We start from the raw sequence: 19,891 nt of genomic DNA, 5'->3' as shown, positions 1-19,891 counted from the left end.
GCACCATTCAGAATGTTTGAGAAGATCATAAACGTTACATCATAGTTTGGAGGATGTTTCGTATAGTCTACATCCACAACAAATGATTTCAAAGATGACAATTGGATAGAAAACTATTTAGATAAGCTTCAACTATTCTTAAAAGTCACATAGTAAAAGAAGAATTAATGATAGAAAAAAATAAAACGTCAACTTTAAAACTTTTACTGTAGAAATTAAGAAAATTAGTATGTGATCATGTTTAAACCATTCGCTTTAATAATGCCACATAATTTTGATCCTATAAATAAGGTATAAGAGTTTAAGAAACAGTAACTTTCATAGAGTGGAAAGAAATAGAAAAAATTATCAGCATTATTTATAAGAATGAAATTTGGGTTAGAGTTTTAAAAAAAAAAATGCATAAATTTAAATGCTTGCAAACAAATGCTTTCATGCAGATTAAAATAAAATAAATGCTTACACTTGTAGGGGACACGGCCAATAATGGAGAATGCACGCACAACTCCTCCAAATAAGAAAAGCATTGTAGAACTTTGACATTAGCAAAATCTTCATCATCAGAACAAGTGATTTTCCTGATCGATTTCACTTTTGCAAAATGTTCCAAAAGTTGAGTGTCAGTTTCCAAATAGAGACATTTACGTAAATAGAAGCTCACCATTATCTTACTGGGCAAACTGCAATCAATAATTCTAATGCTTTCTAAGAGTGGAAAATTCACATCAAGTGTCATATATATATCATTGACATGTCAGAGGGGTGATACAATCAAAAGATCAAAACTAAGTGCTAATCAAAGCACTATCAATATCTCAAGTCTCAAAATGATACATCAAATATACAATGAATCTCATGATCAATATAAATATAAAAAAAGAAACAAAAGATAGCATGGACCTAACTACAGCCTTCCCCCTCATCACCAAGAGGAGGAGGAGTAACATCTGCATGTGCAGGCAGCACTACACCATCAAAAGCTCAAGCATAATCAAAGAACCTTGAGACATGTTGAGCTAGAGGTACTGCATTTTCATATACTACATAATAATGAGCAGCCTGAGAGGTATGATGAAAGGTCTCATCTTGCTCTAACTCTATCTATCTCTTTAGCTCTATGATCTCAAACCATAGATCTACTATCTTATAGTTCCCCTCTTCTAGGTAGTCATGCATCTCTAACTATAACTTGCACCTGTAACTTGCCCACCTACCTCTGAGAAGTCCTCAATCTCTCCCTCACATGTCATAGAGAATCTTGAGTCTGTGCTAATACATCTCCTATGGGTGAAACCTATGGAGCCTAATTTGGCATGTCATCATCCCCTCCTCCACCCACATCCTATTGTGGTGGCTCCTCTACCCTATGTCTCCTGGCATCACCTCCTACTACACCCATGGTGCTCATCTCTTTGTGAGTTCTCACATGAGTAGGCCTATGTGCCTATTCATTATTGCTCGATCTAAGATCCAATCTAACATTATGAGAAGGAATTGTAACAAGAACTACTAGTGGCCATTATAATGGCCTCTCCTCCCTCAAAGGATGTTTTTCTAGTAGTTGAACATCAGGGTGTGATGCCTGACTAACTACCCCTATAGGATCAGTTATATGAGGAAGTGAATGTGTGGCCAAATGCTCTATGTACTAGAGTGTGACACCATCATTCACTACATCTAGAAAGTAGTCCCACCTATAAATGGTAAGGCCACTAACATCTTCCATACATCTAATTGGGTCCAATCTAGGAGAACATCCTTGGTGAAGTAGGTGTAACTACAGTACTCTTATGATATACTGTATTGATAGTCAAACTATCTCTAGATATGGGTTAGTGAAAATCTCTCTATCTTAAATGAAGAATGGCCATTCAGTGGCTAAGATATCAACATGAATCATAGCTAGGAGAAGACATCATCTTATGGCTCTATGCCTAGCCATGGTCTATAGGTAACATACATCATGTCATCCAAATGAAGTCTCAAATAGTTTATCTTACCTACTGTAGGCTGGATCATCTCTCCACAATACCAATAAATATAAATCTACAAGGATTGTTGTCAATCCTCAAAGATAGGAACATGATTGTTGTCATTAACTTGTGTTTCTGGCATTGAACGTGATGCTTATTACTTTTAGGAGACTGACCATTAGTAAAATTCTTGCAAAGTTTTTCAAAAAAATGTACTTGTCATTATAATTACTAAATATCATTTATCACCTATACTGCTAACACACACAACTATGTTACATGTAGTTGAGCATTACTATATTTTCAAGACATAATATATCTATATCTAAAGTTATAAGTGCACTATTTATATCTTATGTAGGATTTATGACTAGATTGAGATATATACAGTTGTTTCAGCATTAAGATTGAGATTTGTAAGCAATTGTGTCAACATATTAAGTTATGGTTTATAAGCAGTTGTGTCAGTTATATCTTATGTAGGATTTATGCCTAGATTGAGATTGAGATTTATAAGAAATTTTGTTAGCATATGAATTACATTCCTTTCATCAATAGATAGATTAAATTGAGCTAGTTGAAATTGTTAATACTAAAGTTGAACCCTAAATTTTCTCATTAATGTACTAATATTTAATACTATTGCATACCTTTTTGGATTTGTTGGTGTACTTTCTTTTGGACATTCCCCTTTCTCCTTTGCATCCAAAATGAACTCATTCCAGTCCCTCATTGAAACAAAGGGAGGACGCTTGTACTTTAGGTTTAGGATGAGGCTCTTTCTATATGTGTCCCTCACAACCTTAAGATGTTTGGAAGCTTTTTGTAACAATTTCTTATGATCAAAAATATTACTACCAAACTCATGCTCTATATCTTTGATGAGCTCATCTTTTAATTTTTGATCTTGGTAGTTCCAACTTTTACGAAAAAACACAAAACTGTTAGATATAGCTAGTATAAGAAAAGACTCGAATGAAAGGAAAAATGTTGCACCAATTAATGATATGAAAAAAAATAGTGGGATAAAATTAGTTGAGTTATGATGTTCCACCTTTTGCATATGGTGGGCCCGAATCTTCGCAGCATGAGGTCATAAAGCCTCCTATAAAATGTATCATTTCCTGCAAAAAATGTCATGGGATAATTAATAGTAAGAACCATTAAAATGAATCATGCGAAGAATACTTTTCATAGTGAATAACAAATACATAAAATGAGATACACTTCATCTTTTTAGTGACCTATTTCAAGGTTGGAGGATAAAATAATTATTACAATATAAAAAAATAATTATTTAAAGTACCTAGAATCTTAGGACATTTCAAAGGCATTGATTCATTATCGTCAATCAAAAACAATGTCTTCATAGCTCCCATGCTAGAAATATGGGTAGCTCCAAGAAATGACGGTAAATTATCACCAATACATGCACTGTGATTTGCATTTGGTGGCGTACCAGACGGTGCATCTCCTACCACAAAAAAAACAATACACTATGTGATGCACCCAAGATTAAAGTACATATTATCAACTCATAATTAACACAAAACCAAATATAGAAAAACAAGGATTTACCAGCTAGACGTCCCCTTGTTGCCAACATTGCAATCGGCAATCTCGTACAGGCATCTATCAACCTCGTAGGAGTCTCCTGCACTGGATGACTTGAACAATACATTGTTAGCAAAGAAATTATGAAATAATAAAAGTAAGAGTTAAGAAGTTTTGAATGTTTGAAATAAAAAATTCCTTCTAACTTGTCAACTAAAAGATTATTTTACTAGTGGCAGTTGGAGCTCTGCTACTATGGGCCTCACTGCATTGTCCTTGACCAAGTTATGGATCAGTTGCCAAAAATTCCTGTATAACAAGAATTTGGTATTTAAAGTTTCTTACAACTCTTTAAAAAAATTGCATCAATAAAGTATTTTTGCACATATTACATATTTTACTTCACAACATAAAAAATTATAAAATATAAATCTTTATTGAACTTTTGTTATAACTAAATATTCATTGGAGCTTACTTCATAATGATGAGCTTGCACTCTCAAATCTGATAGCCTCTTCATCATCTCCTCAGATTCCATATTTGCCTCATCCAAAATTTTCATTGCTTCTAAATTAATTTTTTAAAATTTTTTCTTCAACATTTTTATGAAATTGGGAGTTTCAGCAATATCCTCATCAGAAGGCATAACTAGTGGCTCGGTACTTACTAATGCTGCTTTACCCTTATCCTAAACATCAACTTGTGAGAGGAATATCAGTAAAACTATCATAAAAACTAAAAAAACCATAAATAAAATAATGTAATAATATAACATTTTTCAACTATCTAATTTGAACAATTTCAAAAAGGTTTGCCCTTGCTAAAGAAGGGGTGGGAGTAGCATCCTGGTGACCTCTATCATCTATCGGATCCATATCATCCTATCACAAAGATTAAACATAAAAAATTCAGCTAACTGAAAGCAATAGACAGCAAAAAAAAAACTTATTAACAAAATGGTAAATAGTACTTACACTGTAAATAAAATAATGTAATAATATAAAAAAATTTAACTATCTAATTTGTACAATTTCAAAAAGGTTTACCCTCACTGAAGAAGGGGTGGGAGTAGCATCCTGGTGACCTCTATCATCTGTCGGATCCATATCGTCCTATCACAAAGATTAAACATAAAAAATTCAGCTAACTGAAAGCAATAGATAGCAATAAAAAACTTATTAACAAAATGGTAAATAGTACTTACATCCCTCATGATAGTAACTTTGTTTGTATCTATATGATTTAATTGGTAATCGATTAGTAGTTCTTCCCCTGCACTTATTTATTTTATTGCACAAACAAAAACTTCATTCCCCTCACGTGCCTCAAATATGCAATTGGGTTTCTTACTAGTTGAAGAAGGTCACATACTATTTATAAAACCTGCAACATTACCTATTGCTTTTAGTCTCCCATCCATGTACATAGAAAATCTTTTACTTTGATCATTTTCTTTCCATTGTATATAATTAGTTGATACCCCATACCTATGCATACTTTTTTTATATTGAACAATCTACATCCAATCATTGTAATTATAACATGGATCGACATACTTGAAAAATTTCGATAACTTTATTGTAACATACCTTTATCCCATCCATGGAAAATAGGCCCAAACCATGTAATGAGGATGGAGCAATGTGATATATCCTCTCATTAACACAAAAATCTATGTTAATTGGAGGTACTCATTGGTTACCTATTCTTTCTCAATGTGTGAGTACCGAAAGGGCACCTTCATGTCACCTTTGGTCTCATCATCATAAGAACATGACCCCCTATTAGCAAGGAAAAATTGCATGCGTTTATCAAATTTTTTTCTTTTATTTTGACCTCTAGTTGATCTCCCTATTTTACTCATACTACATGTAGAGCTTTCATCTACCAGTTCCTCATTTCCCTCATTCGATGTAGATAGATCTGACAAGTACCTATTTGGTGGGTCCTGCAATCCATCAAATGGAAAGTGAAAGTGACAAATATAAAATGTAGTAAGTTGAAAGTGATTATACAATTATATTTCTATACGGACCTTCTTTGTCTATATATACATTATATGATTATATAATATGTCTATTTATAACATATGTGCTCAATGATAAACAAGAAGAATATAAGAAATTTATGTCTATTTATTGACTTATATCTGCTGATCCATGTCACTATGCACAATCCACGCCAAATGGGTCAAATTTCCTATAGTCAATTGACTGTTTGCAAAATGGGTGACAATCAAACACAATATAAACATTGGTAATTATAAATAACATATGTTGTAATCATTAGAAATGAACACAATAAATATGTAATCAAATTTCCTAAATATGTTAATCATTTACCTTAAGTTAGTTAAAATTTACATGATACACATTTGCTACAAATAACTTAGAAGACAACATGAACAATAGGCAACATTGTAAACATGAGCAAATTTCCCTTATATATGGAATGCAAGATCCTTAACAGAAGGGGTGGCGATGTACCTGTAGTCAATTGACTATTTGCAAAAATGGTCATAATCAGACACAACATAAACATTGGTAACTATAAATAACATATGTTGTAATCATTAGAAATGAACACAATAAATATGTAATCAAATTTCTTGCATATGTTAATCATTTATCTTAAGTTAGCTAAAAATTACGTCATACGTGTATGCTACAAATAACTTAGAAGACAACATGAGCAATATGCAACATCGTAAACATGAACAAATTTACCTTATATAGGGAATGCAAGATCATCAACAGAAGGGGTGACGGCATTTGTAGTCATTGATTATCTTCTTCATCATCATCATCATCATCATCATCATCACCATCATGACCGCCATCATCATCGCCATCATCACCATCATCACCATCACCATCATCATCACCATCATCTTGATCTTCATCATCTGCTTCTTCATCATCTTCAATATCTTCTTCTTCCAAAACATTATACTTTATCGGCCTTCCTCTTGGATCATGTCTAACAAAAAATGACCAAACCTGTTTATGTGGAACCTCTGAGCAAAACAATTGCTCACATTGGCTTGGAAGAACATATGACTCATCTCCAACTGGCTCAAATGACCTTGTATTGATCATTGTATATCCATTATCATGTTGAATAACCGTTCTATCTAGATCATTTTGATTTAGTCGTAACCTGTACCATTTGATGACGAATAGAACTACTTTGAAGGTGTTAAATTCACACTCAATTATATCATCTAAGATGCCATAGTATTGATTTTGAGATTGTTGAGGATGTATGTCATTTCTAGATGATATATTGGTGACCTTGAAAACTGCAGTTATCTCAGAATCACAAGTTTTCTTTGTGTCATCCAACATTTTTATGCAAAATTTCTGCCCATGATAGTACATAGAATTGTGGTGCTTGACCTAAAATTTTTGAAGTGTGTGTAAATTATTTTCATCGTGAGTTGATACAAAAAATATGTCGAGTTATGATCATTAATAATTTTTTATGTACCTCTCCACCTCTTAAACCCTTTACTAGATCAACTACCATCAACATAACATTGGAATCTCCATTACAATGAGCTTCTGTAACCAATGAAGCAACACCTTCCCATGTTAATGAGCAACCATTTTTTTGACATTGTTCAATCCATTCCATCATCCAATCAAGATTGTTTGCAATATACAAATGTATTGCATCCCACTCTTGACCACCTATTTCAAAAAAATACACTAATTAAAAATAACTTATATTGAAGATTTATAAGAATTAATTAACTACAATAACATCTTAGATTTACCTCTCACTTTCATTGATCTACCTTTGCCCATCAAGTACTCCTCTTCAAATTTGTTAATTGAGTTGGGATCCCAAATATGATCTACATGAATCTTTGTTGCAAACTTAGGAAGTTATTCACTAATGTACGCCATGGTCTAGTATACCATATATCCCTCCACCATAGAACCCTCGAGATGTGCTCTCTATCGAACCAAGCCTTTCAAAAATTTCAAGTGCCTCTCAATCATCCACATTGACCTGGTTGGTATAGGTCCACACAATTCAATCTCCTCAAATTGATGTATGAGGTAGTGTTCTTATGCATTGAAAAAACTTGGAGGTAGACACTTTTGCATTTCACACATCAGAAGAGAAATTTTTCTCTTCCAATATTTTATATCTTCTTTATTTATTTCTTTAAATGACAACCACCTCATGTATTTTCCAACATAATATATAACCTGTTTGACATTGTTGGCGAAGTGGCATGGGAGAGATAAAGGTAGAATGTACTGCAATATTTGTAAAATGATCTTGTCAATATTTTATGAAAGAATGCAATTGAAACTACATGCAGTATATAAATATATAGTGAATACAAAATAACATGAATTACCTTAATAAATGTATGCCAATTGTGTGTTTTCAACCCTGGCCCAAATTCAATTTTATTTGATATGACATTGTTTATGTTCATAGAAAATCTTGTGGGAAATCATATTTATTTTATGACTTCTTTTATAGCATTTCTCTGCTACTCTGACAATAACCAACTAAGGGCACTTGTATCAATCTGGTCTCCATTTTTATTTGATCGAATGTCATTTTTCATTGCATGGTTGGATTCTTCAATGTCACTACAAGTTTTGACAATTTGATCTTTGTCACGCCTTCCATCCAATATTTTCCATAATGTCTCTACTACATTCTTTCCAATTTGCATAGGATCAAACAAATGCACAATTGGGAATTGCTCATAGTACAGCAACCTAGTTTATTGCATAGGATAAATTTTTAGTCCTTTTGGAAGTTGGTCATTGATGTCTTGATGACCTTCACAAGCATCAATCACATCATTAGTAAACAAAACACAATATCAAAATATAAATTTGAAACGAAAACCATCAAATAGAATGACATTACCTCGACGATTTATTTTATTGTATGCCAACTTCCATAGGAGAGGTCTCATTCTCTGTGGCTTTGACGTAGTCTCTTCTAGACCATTGAAAAGATGTTTTTTGGTAATTTAGTACTTAAAGTGTCTATTCTCATCAAACACCTGCTTTCTTAAACTTTTTGAATGATGAGATTTTTTCTTTGGACCACAAACCAGACATGCAAATTTACCCTTTATCTAAAGACCTACAAGATCATGTATAATTGGATTAAATGTGTTAACTTTGACATACCAAAAAAGAGGTGTCAAGAAGAGAACATACCACAAAAATGTGTTAGCCTAGGGGCATCGTGTATTTTCCATACAAGCATTGCATGAAATCGAAATTGTCTTTGTCCTATTGGTCTACAAATGTCATACATAGTAACCCCATTCCATAACACCACCAACTCATTGATAAAGGGTTCAATATATATGTTGATATCTTTAACTTGGTACTTACCTAGTTGAATGAGAAAAAACATTACATAATTATTTTGACCATTTGATGGATTAGTAATAATAAATTAATTTAGATGACCACTAAATCAAAAAATACCTAGAACAATCAGTGTCAGCATTATGTGCTCTCTCTTTATGGAAAACCAAGGAGGTATGTTATTGTTGATAACAAAAATAGGTCACACCAAGTAAGTAGATCTCATCTCTCCATAAGGATTGACACCGTCTACTACCAATGAAAGCTTGAGATTACAAGGTTCTTCTTTAAAGTGTGGCCATTTTTTCTCTATTTCCTTAAATGTCGAACCATCTGCAGGAATTTGCATAATGTCATCTTCACTTCTATTGTGTGCATGGTAATCCATAAATTGTGCCAAGCTATTACACTTGAATAATCGTTGTAGATGTGGAATAATGGGAATATGCTGAAGAACCTTGCGAGGCACCTTTTTTGTTAATCAGTCTTATTGATATCTGCTTATATGACAAGTAAGGCACTGTGTTGCAAATTCATGTTGTCTATGATATATAATATGATCATTCGGACATGCACATATTGTTTGATACTCCATTCCAATATCTTTCATAATGGCAGATAATTCTCGGTATGAGCAAGGTAGAATGTTTGATGGTGGTAACAAACACTCACCTATCAACCTACAACCAAAAATATAATTTCTTAATTTAAAGAATATTAATTGCTACACGAACCTGATGTTAATTGTAAGGGAACTATGAGTAAAATAATGAAAGAAGATGGCATACCTTAACATAGGTGTCATTGCTATGTTGGATAAACCATTCATAACCTTCAAGTTCACCAATAGCAATACAGTGGCAAGAAGAGTTGTTTTGGAACCTTCATATAGGGACTGGTGTGCCTTCTCAAGTAAAGGTACATCAAGCTCTGCATCATCATCATCATCATCATCTTGATCATCATGATCATTTTGATCATTGTGATTTTCATCATCCTAGTCTTCTTCCATGGTATCAGTACCTTCTACTTCAATATTCACACCTCCATGTTCCCTCGTTTGGAAATCTGCATTCTCCAAATTGTCATGGTCCATAACATGAAACTCAGGGATGTTGACCTATATGAAAATGATGACCTTATATTAACCATGACCATGATGTCATCATCAAATCATGTCTTATGTAATTTATAAACTATTAAAATACATACCAATGGATGATACTCATTTCCCCCTTCAATGTGACCATGTTCCCTACAATGTTGCTTAGCTGTTGTGATTAGATATCTTTGAGTCTTTAAGCCCTTACACATTTTGCAAGGACAATAAAATTTTCCATCACCTTTTTTGTTTAAAGTAGACCATAGTCTAGCAATTGTCTCCCTATTTTTTTGTGTGTTGATATCCTTAGACATGGTCTTTCTTGAATGGAATGACTCATTTGTAAAAGAAGGATGAATTTTTTGCAACCTACAGATGGAGTAGTAAGAGGAAGAAACATATAAAAAGGAGTTAGGTCTCTAAACCAAGTAGGATTTAGGACATGCTGGAGTGGGGTTAGCCCAAGATATTTTGGAATCTTGAAGAACCTAGTAAAGGGTATCTAGAAAGGTGAAAATAAACAAGTATTTTTATAGTTACAAAGGAGGAATCGAGAGCATTATAAATAATGAAGAAGAAACTTAAATCCATACAACTTCACCTCTATTTACAATTTGACCTTTCTACAAGTGAAATATGACAATATACAAAATTTCCAATCACATTTTCACTTAAAAAAGAACACCAAGTATACCTTTACTACAATATCTTCTTCAAATTCTTCGCTATCAAATTCTTCATAACTGCAAGCTCCTGTGCAGAAAAAAGATGAGATGTACTAAGTAATTTTTTATGGGCAATATTTAAAAAAATCAACTATCAAAAAAATAATTTATGAAATTCAGTTGCTTTATTATGTACTCAAGACTTGGTAAGATGTTCCCAAGTCTATCTATAGAATGCCTATCTACATGGTTGTTTGCAAATAGTCTAGTATGGTGCTGCTTTTGAACTACAAAAAATGTCACTAGGGCTAGTAATTTGGGTCAAGAGATGCATAAGCATGTTGAAACCATAGAACTTTTAGTTCATATAGCATTCAGCTATCTTCTTTAACAAAATCCAAAGAGAATACAAACTAACTAATGAGTCGTGTCTATCTCAATTGAATAGCAAGTACTATTGTGAGTATTAGGAAACTAACCTTGCAAATAGTATCCAATTCATAAAGTACTAGGAAAGTGACCTTGCTGATTTGTTTAACATAGATTGGTGAACAGAAAATTCATAATAAAAATCTGATTTTTTTCCACACTTGTTCAAACCATATAATGAAATGACAAAAAATGAATTGTATACGAGTCACTCCAAATCCTTAGCTTTTAATATGTTTCATAGATGAGATTGCATTATATGTTTTGAACAAGATGTGGAAAAAAATCAAATGAAATAGATATAAGCATTCTCACACCATGAGTGAAGCAATAATTACATAAAGCTTTATTGCAAAAAAAATGTCAATATTGTTTACATTGTACATACTTGTTTATATAATGCTTCAATTTGTAAACTAAGAAACTATAGCTAGTGTTCTGACCATGCATAAAAATAAAATTACAATGCAGATGTATGAAATTATATGCATAACTACTTCTATACTAGTTTATAACTACTATGAAAGCACAACACTGCAATCACAATACCAAATCAAACTCCATAACTTAATCCCAATCCCACTACCCACCATCGAATCTCCATTATATATTTGTTGCTACCAACTGTAGTCTTATTCCATTCTACTTGATGCTCTCTGCAACCTGAACCACAACCCAGTGTCATATTTTTAAGGGGAAACCCATGAAGGTTGGGGTTTCCTAAAAAGGAGGAAGCCTCAAATGTTGCAAATTGTTTTCCATCTGGTATTAATCCTGACAACATGTTGTTTGAAAGATTCAATACTTCGAGGAAGGTTAGATTTGAAAATTCAAAAGGAATTTTTCCTGACAACTTGTTTTCTAAAATATTGTTACTTCATCTTCAAACTTTGAAGAGAAGGTAAGTCATTCATCAATAATTTGAGATTTATTGACTATACCATATAGCTTTGGATTGGGCTGGATGAAGTCGAGAAAGTAGGCTTTGGATTACAGCTTATCAAATTGGTTATCAATTTATGTTCCAAGTTTAAGACATTACAACATTGGCATCAAAGACTATTATGAGAACATTTCCTATTATTTGGATACAGTGTCAATAACACAATCTTTAAGAGGCACAATCTTTTTCTATAATTAAAGACTTTATTGGAAAATAGCAATCATTACAAAAAATCCTCATCTGAGATTTAGAATACTACTTTGATGATAAGCCTGAGGCTTTTGTGACCTAGACCAACACACAAGCTGATGGAATAAGATGGTCACATAATAAGGAGAAGAAAGAGGATCAAAAGTCTAGAGTTACTAACTTGAAAAACTTAAAAATGATCCCCTTGAGGTCTTGTATGAGGGACTCTCATGCACATTAAAAACTACACATGCACCCATATAGGTAAAACTTCAAAAGATGAAAATAAAAAGCCTACATGCAGTTTGGCAGGCACTCCATGTCAGAACTGTTAGTTAAATGGCACATTTCCCATCAAAACATGAAAAATTACCTACTAATTATTAAGAAGCAACACTTTGAAAACAAAACTCAAGGAGCATATGGGAAAGTGATGAAAGGATTGCCATTACTAAGGGAAGCCGACTTTTTTTTCTCATCCATATTGGATCTAGCGGATGAGATCCAACTTTAGGATATGTCCTAAGGATTTCTACTTCTCATCCACTGAAGAAAAGTATGTCTGATAGTAACAATGTATGTCATTTGGTAAGACAATAGAATTGCTAGAAGTCTTCACAATCTACTCCTTCCATGCTACAAGGCTTTTGAATGATCTCTTTCAATGCCTTATCAATGGCTTCTCTTGCCTATTTTCCCTTGGATAGTTAAAATCTTGATGGTGAGTGGAAGATACAAAACTCTACTATTGCTACTCTATTAACAAGGTTAAGAAATGACGTCCACAACCATTTGTTGTATGTTTCATAATCCTAAATATAATTAAAATTGGTTCATACAAACTTCCATTGTATTTACCTATTTTCAATGGTCCAATTTTGAAAAAGCTACTCTTGGTTCAATTGAGAAGTTCAAGAGGGCATAAAGTGTTTTAATCACTTTCTAACTCTCCAACACACATCACAACTTGTTAGGCACTATTTGACACCCTACTATACTGATGCCCACCAAGATCTTGCTTGTAGTACTTTATGTTGCATCATGTCTATATATATTCCATCTACACATATTGAAATATAAAAACAAAAACAATGATAATGAGAATAATTGGATGATAAACAACACAAAAAGGCCTGATTTGGGGAAGACTCTCTAACAGTAGACAACTGAATACAGTAGGGCTTTATTAGCTCATGCCTAGCCAAGGAAGAATGCCTTATAAACAATCTATACAAAAGCATGAGTAGAGAGTTAAAGAAGATTTTCTAGGCAAAAAAAACAACATCCTTTCATTTTAAGATGATATATAAAGGCATTCTTCTTGAGAGGGGCCAACTGGGTTCATTTTTTTTTTGTTGGGTTTAACCCATAGGCATTACTACACTGAACTAGATCTCAAATAACCTTTATATCAAACCCAGATCCAGGGACTATGAGTGCCAAACTAATAACTTAGCTTTTTGTACAATTAAATCAACATATTAAAGACATAAAGACATTTGTACAAGGGTGATATTTCCTCAAGTTTTCTTTGTTGCCAGATTCCTTTAGATAAAGATAGCTACTATAAAGAAGTGGATAGATTCACCCAAGAATCTCTCCTGTAAATGGAATTCCTTCTCAATTTTGGAAGTATAATTTCAAAAATATTGTAATGTAAACTTCTAAAATTAGTTCATCCAGACACAAAACCAACAAATGTCTGCCAAATCTTATGAGAGAGAACAACAAAAAATGATCAGGAAATTGAAGTGGGTTAAAGGATCAGACATTTCACATACATTTCCATGTAATTATTGGTCTAAAAGGTTGAGCCCTATCTTCCTTATGAGAGTATTTTTGGTTTGGATAATAGTTTATAAAGCAAAAAAGCTATGTTGTGGACTTAATCCTTTGGTAGATACATATCTGAATTGGAGAAGATTATAGTGTCAGGTTTTATTATAAATGTTTTTTTTGTGATTTGACTTCCATATCCTTGAATCTTGATCTTAATGTTTTGTTTTAATTTTTATTTTGATTATGTAGGTATAATGGGAGAGAATTGGGGTATGTATAATTTCTTTTGTTCCTCGTAAAATTGAGCTTCAAATGAGGTTTAGGGGTGGACCCAATATCCATTTGCATTGGATTTTCTGTAAGGTTTACAGTTTTGGCTGGTTTGAATTTCATTTTGAATGGGTTTCATGGGTGGTGGCAACATTGCTTCAAAAATCCAAAGGTAAGTCATTTTATCCAATTAGATTAGATTTGCTGAAATTTTTTAACATTCTAGTTGATTGGAAAATTATTTTATTCTTTTAGTTGTCATCTTTTCTTAGTTTTCAATCTTATCCTTATTAGACATGGTTTGTTACTCTTTTTAATTGAGACTTTCACTCCTTTATTAATATTGAATCTCTAGGTAATCATTTTGTGTGTCATTACATTTTGCAATACCCCTGTCCCCGAGATGTTTTGGATATCCAGGCATTATATCAATCCTGGCCATGCATCCACATGGAATTTCATTTTAAGCCACTAAAATCTATATATTCAATGATATACTCCTCTCTAATTAGTTTCTAAGAAAATAGATACTAACAATATAATTATTCCATGGGATTTATCCTTCTATGAAATACATAAATTCTGAAATCTTTGAACTTAGGAAAATATGACATATTTATCTATGAAGTCTTCAAAGATAACTGAAAATATCATGACTTTATCTTTGATGCCTTCAAAGATCACACAAAGTGAGATTTTTTTTGAAGCCCTTGAAGATTACTGAAAATATTGTAAATTAATCTATGAATCCTTCAAAGATCAGTAAAAAATAATTGTAAATTTTGAACTATGAAACCTCCAAACATGATCAGGATCTCAACGCTGAAGAACAATGTGGCTGCATCACAGATCATCTGCTATAAAAAAAAAACATGTTAACAAGGTTATAGTAGTATATTAGTTCATATTAAGGGTTCCAATATCTATCTTCATAAGTCACACAATATGATCATATTCCCCTTATTTAATTAATTTTATATATCCATTAGGAATGATTTTTGAATTTTTATGTGCATTGATGAATTTTTTTGTGCATTGACTCTTTTCTAACAAAATGAATATGTTGAGAAATCTTTTCTAATAGTGCCTTATCAACCATGAACATGGTTGTGAGGTAATATGTTTCGTGTCCAACCTCAACAAAAATTGGTTCCGTAGAATAAGAGCATAGCATAATTTCATAAGCTATGTCAGCTTCTTCCCCTGCATGCTCCAAGAGGCTTGAAACTTATATTTGGAAAATAAATGTTGATGACAATCCTCGTTAATTATAATCCACCTTTTCCTATTCTATTTAGAATAATATTTACTCTGTTAGATCTAATCTCTTAGTATATCAAATAAGATTTGGGGACATTACATTGTGACAGAGGAGTGAATCTAAGTAAGAAAAAGACTAAAACTACACTAGCAACCAAAGTAGGTCATTGAGTTAAAAGCTCAATCACAATCACAATCACAAGAAATAGCTCATGGATAGATGAATGAAAGGGGGTATATTTTATAGATGATAATAGCTCACAGAGACCACAAATTAGACTTCACAGTCCATCAAGCTTGAGTTCCCTTCTAACATCTCAATGTATCATACCTTGAATACATAGGATTAGCAGCACATAGTTCAGCAAAATGGAGCAATTCCAATTGACAGATGAATAAGTTTAAGTTCATTTCCATCATCTTGGTGTATTAGCGCTATTACAATTAATGTTGGATGATGAGGTTGGTGTGTTGGACAATTCTTAGATGGCTACGGATGGCTAATGGTGACTGCTTGTCTGTTGCTTTTGGCTATTTGCCTATAGCTATGAATGGTAGGTAGGTGGGAGAAATTACTCTGCCAACGGTTTAGGATGTAGTAAATTTTTTAAAATTATTTTGTTTTTTATTTAGAAGCTTAAAATGTGTCTAGTTTTAATTAGATAAATTGGGAGGGAGCTGAATTTTTATATTAAGTCAAAATATGAAATAAAAATGAGCTCACAAGTAGTGAATTCAGGAAACTAAAAATTCAGTAATTAAACCTACCCTAAGATCACCACACTCTAATATTTTAAAAAAATCAAAAAGCATAAACAAAAATCAAATCAATAGTAAAACTAGAGGGAAGGGACTTTAGCCTTTTGCAATATTGCTTCATCTTCTTCAAAATGTTCAAGAAAGAACATAGCAGAGAGACCAACATAGCATAATTTGGATGAGCTCAATATTTTGTCCATCATATATTTGTGAAACTACTATCAAGATTTGACTATGTATTTTTTGAGTCAAACTCATTGACCTATATTACTAATAAGAATAGTTTGAGTGACAAAATCAAAACAGGAAAGTCAGCAGAAATCCTTATCTTTGCTCATTTTACCTCAGTTATTCATCTTCCCCTGTCTAGACTGCTTGAGGATAGCTCTTTCAAAAAAAAATTGGTTAATGTGGAGAGCTAATATATTATTATTAAATATCTGATCAAGAGTTCAAGAGGGAAAGAAACAATAAGAAAACCTTCTATCTTTGTTGAAATGCATCTCGAAAGATAATTTCTCTAACATAAACTCTTTCTAACATTTTTATATAGAAACAGAATAATCTTAAAAATATTTAATTTAGCTTCCTATTAGCATCCTCATTAATCTCATCATAAACAAAACCTATGCTAAAAGTGATGGAATTAGCTGTAAGAAAATGCTTGAACTTGTGGTTCAAAATCTCCAAATTGACTAACTGCTTTAGAACCACTCTTTCAACATTATTTGAGGGTCTTCATGATTATTTTTCACAAGAACAATGGCATATAGAATCCCCTCATTTTCTTCTTCAGAGGGCACCAATAGTATAGTCTCTTAACCTGTTCCTAAATACAAATTATTTAGGATGTTGTGCCAAATTAGCTACAATTATTTTTAACTATTTTATATGATGTATAAGATCAATTTAACTAATTCAACACAAGTCAGATATATAGACTACATTGAAAAGACCAAAAGATGCCCTTTAAAATTATTTATATGCATATTTTGGGACACCACATTTGTTTGATCTAAATAGACAAGGAAACATATTCATTACTCTGCAGGGCCTGCTCAAAGTTAGTGATGAGTAAATCTCAATTATAACTTCTGAATTTGAAGGAGAAAAAATTAGGTTGGTTATGGGCTTTCATTTATACTAATTGAAAGCTCAATACTTAATATCTTAATATCTCACCATTGAGATAAATCCTTACAAGGATCAAGCGCTATGTTTGATGATTTGGTGTTTTCAAACTTGTTGATGTAGTTGTGGAACGTAGTTATAGAAGTTTATATTTCTCAGATGCCAGTACAAAGTTTCCAAATTTCCATTCCATTTTGGACTTTCTAGAAGGAGAACCATATGGCCGCCTTCTCAAATATGACCCACAAACCAAAATGACAAGTGTGCTACTTGATGGCCTTGGCTTTGCAAATGGAGTAGCCCTACCTCCATCTGAAGACTATGTGGCTATCTATGAGACTTGGAAGTAAGTTTTACATATTAATTATAATGGCATATTGTAATAATTTATTTTATAATGGGTGTATGTACATACATTAATCTAGTTTTTCTTGATAGCTTTTAGTTTTGACTATATGATTTATTTTTTATATCTATGATCTGTCATCAAAGAATGCCCAGAAAAAAAAATTTCAAAATGACCTAATAGGTGCCATGGCTAAGATTGAACAAAAAATGGTAGAAAAATGTGATAAGTACCATAATTCCTTACCTCTTCCTTTATTTCTACCTCTTCTCCTAAATTACTTGTGCAGCTCCCCCATGTGCACTCCGTAGAATCTTTGAAACCAGGGGAGATGAGAAAGATAGGAGCAAAGGCTTAGTGAACAAAGGCAAAGATATAGTTTCAAGTCAGGATATAGATTTTTTTGACCTCATTGCCCAAGCATATACAGATCCAAATCAAGATGCACATGCCTGGGATCCATATACCTCCCACCCTCTGCATGCACCAAAAAGTGCTAATCTACCACCTCTTAATTTAACAAAACAATGAAATGGGCGGTCGAAACCCTTTTTCATTTTAACATGTCCAACTAAGTGTTGGTCAAAATTTTGACCAACACAGGCATTGATTTTTAAAATAGATATTTTTCCTTCCATATTCCAACCAATATGGGCATTGATTTTTAAAATATATATTTTTCCTTCCATATTTTGACCAATCTAAAACATTTTAATAGATGGTCAAAAATTTTGGTCGAAAAATGACCTCAAATGTACTAGTGTGGAATACCCTTAGTAGCTTTAGTGATAGATATACTCAATGCCCTTCATTCAAATGGAATGGAGCTCTATGCCAAAGGATTACTATGCCAAGCCCCTGCCGCTTGGGATTTCTCCTCTCTTCAATGAGCATTGGACTAAACTTAGAAGAATTCTCCACAACAGCATTCTTTGGCCCACTTTGGCTTTGAACATCCATAGAAGTTCCCTATAGCAATAGTAATTTGGAAGGAGGATTTATAGAATAATTCAAGCATTCAAAAATGTTACTTCCTCCACCCATTCCTAGCTCCAAAGATGCACCATGCATTGTAGGAAGAGATCTCAATTGTATGGGGCTCCCATAAAATTTCTCAGCCATTGCCACCATTCTTTCTAGCTCATCTTTCAACCAAATGTTTTTAGTACATTGTTGCTACTCTTGAAGACTAATTTCAGAAATAACAAAAGGTCCTCCTACAATTGGTGTAAATGGGACTTCTCATGGCTTCTTTAATTTCCATGTTCTCCAATTGAAGCTTCTCATTATCTATCTATCCCCATCATCATTGGGAGCTATGGTTTCAATCTCTAGCCTTCTTCTCTTGGCAAGATGCTTGATTGCAGGGTTGGTGATGCCTTGGATGTTATGATGAAGAACCTTCTTGTGCCTCTTGTACATGATCTCCCCTATTTCATTCAAAGTGATTAAAATCCACTACCAATTGTGGTACCTTTGACTACATTCTCCAAGCCATGGGAGTTGTATGGCAAGGTGTGACTTTCTTTAGGATAATTTGGCATCTCTAAAACACATTTGGATGCTTGAGAAATGATGGTTTGTTCATGGTCTTATCATATGAGAAAATTGATTTATGGAATCAACAAAGTCAAAATTATGATTTCTTTAGAAATAATGATAGAATATTTGATGCATTTGTGAACATGCATTCCACCACTAGGACACTCCTCTTCTATATGAAGTCATCTTCACCTGTGCATTGATAATGTGAGTCACTATGGATGCATTGCTCCTTAATTTATGCCTATGAATATGCATGCTTGACATAATGACCTTCTAAGTTCAATGGTGGTAAAGTATTTAATTTTTCTTTGTTGATAAATGGATTTAACTCCATTAATATTATCCACCATGGGTATCTCCCACACATCCATTTGATCTCGAAAGCCAATATACACACATACTAAAACCTTGCTTGACCAAAACCATTATAATCTCCTCTAACCCCCAATGACAAGATGTCCATTTGGAAACATTGAAATTTTTCAAATCACCATAATCACCTATGTTGAAATTTTTTGATACCTGGTGACTTATTCATTTGATCAATTTAGTCAGGCTACCAAAGTGGGTCTAGCTAAAAAAAAAAAA

Source organism: Cupressus sempervirens, chromosome 5 (genome assembly GCF_028749045.1).
Source record: "Cupressus sempervirens isolate cs-2001-9-10 chromosome 5, ASM2874904v1, whole genome shotgun sequence".
NCBI lineage: Eukaryota > Viridiplantae > Streptophyta > Pinopsida > Cupressales > Cupressaceae > Cupressus > Cupressus sempervirens.
This window is presented reverse-complemented; position numbering follows the sequence as displayed.